Raw genomic sequence first — 4409 nt, 5'->3', positions numbered from 1 at the left:
TACAACTTTCCATTACATTGCATTGTTTCATATGAAGTCTGCATTTACTGCATTTCAAGACAAAGGTTGCATGCATCTGCATCCCTAAAAATCATGTTAACTGCATAGATTTCCAACATCTAATATCCAATCGTGTGGATTTGGAATGACCGACCCACTCGATGAGTCGATCTCTTGCTTTCTCATAAGGGTGAACCCTTGGGTACTAGTACCTATCACCTTCAGAGGACTACACGTCCTCGCCATCAGAGGACTACTGCACGCCCTCACCTTCAGAGGACTACACGTCCTCGCCTTTAGAGGACTACATATCCTCGCCTTCAGAGGGCTACACGCCCTCACCATCAGAGGACTATACGTCCTCGCATTCAGAGGACTGCACGTCCTTGTCTTCAGAGGACTACACGTCCTCATCTTTAGAGGACTACACGTCCTCGCCATCAGAGGGCTGCACGCCCTCACCTTCAGAGGACTACATGTCCTCGCCTTTAGAGGACTACACATCCTCCCCTTCAGAGGGCCACACGCCCTCACCATCAGAGGACTACACATCCTCGCCTTTGTAGGGCTACACGCCCTCACCTTCCAAGGACTACATGTCCTCACCTTCAGAGGACTACACGTCCTCGCCATCAGAGGGCTGCACGCCCTCACCTTCAGAGGACTACACGTCCTCGCCTTTAGAGGACTACCCGTCCTCGCCTTCAGAGGGCTACACGCCCTCACTATCAGAGGACTACACGTTCTCGCCTTCATAGGGCTACACATCCTCGCCTTCAGAGGACTACACGTCCTCACCTTCAGAGGGCTGCACTCCCTCGCCTTCAGAGGACTATACGTCCTCGCCTTCAGAGGACTGCACGTCCTCGTCTTCAGAGGACTACATGTCCTCATCTTTAGAGGACTACACGTCCTCGCCTTCAGAGGGCTACACGTCCTCGCCTTCAGAGGGCTACATGTCCTCACCTTTAGAGGGCTACACGTCCTCACCTTCAGAGGGCTGCACTCCCTTGCCTTCATAGGACTGCACGTCCTCGTCTTCAGAGGACTACACGTCCTCATTTTTAGAGGACTACACGTCCTCGCCTTCAGAGGGCTACATGTCCTAACCTTCAGAGGGCTGCACGTCCTCGCCTTCGGAGGGCTGCACACTCCCTCGCCTTTAGAGGGCTATGCGTCCTCGCTTTCAGAGGGCTCCACATCTGCACCTTAAGAGAATTTAAGGTCCTCTGCCCTTAAATGCTTAACCGAGACTTGCACTCCCGATTAAGGGGCTAGTAGTTTCCTTTTATCAGTTCCTGGGCCACCCCCTGATATTGGAGGGCGCCAACTGTGCGAGCACAACCAGAAAGGGAGGCTATCACGCAGCTGCTATACATACCGGGGCAAGATTTCACCCGTGCCGCTACAAAGAGATGAGTGTGGATCATGCACACCAACATGACCACTCTTACATAGATATGTATGACATTGCTACTCAGCAACATTCTGCCCAGCGACCGTAATGCCAATCTCCCCCTTCGGAAGTATCAGTTGGTCTGTGTCGTCCCGACATAGGTAGGTATGCATTATTTCCAACTGATTTCTAATGCCATCTACTATTTGCAGGGGTCGCGCCCACAAGACTCCTAGTGGACCCGAAGAAGTCCAACAGGGCCCTGGGGTTTCCAGCTCTGGTTACGGGCCTCTATCAGTCCTACAGGGTGCCCGTACTCCCCGACAAGGTCATGCCATCGCGACATAGGTAAGTATGCATATGGTTCAAACTGATTTCTGATGTCATCTATTGTTTGCAGGGATTGCGCCCGCAGGATACCCAGTGGACCCAAAGAAGTCCAACAGGGTCCTGGGGCTTCCAGCTCTGATTACGGGCCTCTGTCAGTTCTACGGAGTGCCCGTCACCCCCAGCAAGGTCATCAAGCCTCCTACTAATCGAGCTTTCATCAAGAAGTATTGCACCCCCAGGCTGGCAGAGGGCGAGACACCACAACAGCCTGGGGATGGCCAGCAACAGGCAACAAATGCACCGCCACCACCTCCAGAGCCCCTCAGCTCATCCACAAAAAGGTTAGAGTATTGCCTACGACACATGGCCGACAAATAGGTGACCATGTCCAATGCCAAAGGTAAGCAAAGTACTAGGTCCGTGACCGACAAGTCGTCATGCGTCTAGCTCAAGACGTTAAAGAAGTGCTACTAGGAGGCAACCTAGTAACTTTTAAATTTCTGCTTGTTATTTGATCACCTTTTGTTTCGCAAGTCATAGTAGGACACACCTAGTTGCTCATGATCCTAGGAATTTAAATAAAACAAGCACAAGCTCGGAAGGTAGTAATACCTCACAAAATATATATATGTATGTTTAGGTAGAAAGATACCTTGGATATGCATGTATGTAACCAAAAAATACTTCACAAAATATATATGTATGTTTAGGTAGAAAGATACCTCGGATATATATATATATGTATGTAGCAAAAAATACTTCACAATATATATATATATATATGTTTAGGTAGAAAGATACCTGGGATATGCATGTATGTAACAAAAAATACTTCACAAAATGTATATATATGTATGTTTAGGTAGAAAGATACCTTGGATATGCATGTATGTAGCAAAAATACTCCACAAAATATATATATGTATGTTTAGGTAGCAAGATACCTTGGATATGCATGCATATAGCAAAAATATCTCAAAGCATATATATGTATGTTTAGGTAGCAAGATACCTTGGATATGCATGTATATAGCAAAATTATCTCACAAAACATATATATGTATGTTTAGGACACGCATGTATATAGCAAAATACCTTACAAAAATATACATATGTTTAGGTAGCAAAATACCTCAGGGAAAAAGAAAAAGAAGGAAAAAAAGAAAATAATAAGAATAAAAAGTTGTCTAGCTAAAAAAACAACATGCTTGTGAAAAGAGATAACTTCCAACTTTTCTTTGAAAGAATTCACTGATCATAACCGGTTTTTGAAAAAAATGTGTATACACCTGAAGGGTAAATGTTGTGAAAGTTTTTTTCGAACACCCAAAATAGACTCGGATGACAAATTGATAAAAGAACATATTTTGGAAACACTAGGTTGACTAAAGTAGAGAGAATGAATTATGAGCCCTAGCATCACATGACCAAAATTTTTTTCGACACTTTAGTGTCTACATAGGTGCGTGCACGACTAGTTTTGCATAAAATTTCCAAATCATCATTGTTGCATTTGTGTCATGGAAATAATGTGGGACATTCCCTTTTATCCCTGAACCAGACCAACACCCTGACATTTATCATGTCCATCCGTTCTACAAGCCTTGAGCCAAAGTCCCAACTCACCATAAACCTTGCCCTCAAAAGAAAACAAAAAAAGAAAAAGAAAAGAAGAGAAAAGGAGAAAAGGAGAAAAGGAGAAAAGGAAAAAATTCCCGATCAAAAGAATCAGAAGAAAGCAAAAAGGGAAAATTCCCAATCAAGGAAAATGGGGGAAAGCAAAAAAGAAAGAGAATTCTCGATCAAAGATTGGAAGAGAAAAGAAGAAATATGTAGAAAGGTCTTAGGACCAGACAATATCTGAACAATACAGATTTGTCACCAAGTAAACAAGAAAAGAAAGGAAACCACGACCTAAAGTGGTCCTCTCCCTTTGATTGCCAACCAAAATCCTATGTGTCAGCGACTTTTTTGCCCCGCACTAAACAAAAACAGAAAAGGAAAAGACCAAAAACATTCAAAGCCAAAAATTCCCACAAAAAAAAAACACCATTCCCAAGAAAAAGTCCTACTGGTCTATGATCACGCATGCAATCTTTGATTTGATAGGAAATGATTTGCAAGATCAAGTCATGGCATATCTATGATTCGGAATTAGGGCGAAACACTTACCTGTGTGAGATTAATACACTTTGAGTGATTTTCTTCTATTTTTGTTGAATCTAGTGTTTCCTCTAAATGGTCATTAAAAACGAAATGCTAACATCCAAAATCTCGTTTGTGGTTATGAGAAGATTTCATCAGCATACTCCCCTTCCCCGGTAGACACATTGTTTTTCATCCGAAAAATATATGTTGTTTTGATTAGTTGGAAGTTTTCTCTCTTTACTAAAGCATGTTCGCATTTTAGTGAAGAAAACACCGAGACTATTTTTAGTCTCACAAGTTATCCAGAACTATGTAGGTCTGAGTTCCTCATTGAGGATACGTAGGAGCATGAGCCTCGCTTTTGTCGGCTGCCCCACAATCTCTGTCATACTGACCTTGGAGTCGTGCGACAAGCAGAAATACCCTAGCGGTTATCCGTATAAACTTTTTGCTATCTGTAAGACTCAAAGCATGATAGCACGCAGAGACTTACGTCGTCTTCTGCGCCTTTGGTCATCCAGAGGCGGCGAGCCCG

Source organism: Glycine max, chromosome 7, assembly GCF_000004515.6.
Source record: "Glycine max cultivar Williams 82 chromosome 7, Glycine_max_v4.0, whole genome shotgun sequence".
Lineage (NCBI taxonomy): Eukaryota > Viridiplantae > Streptophyta > Magnoliopsida > Fabales > Fabaceae > Glycine > Glycine max.
The sequence above is the reverse complement of the archived record's forward strand: the minus strand, read 5'-3'. Positions refer to the sequence as shown.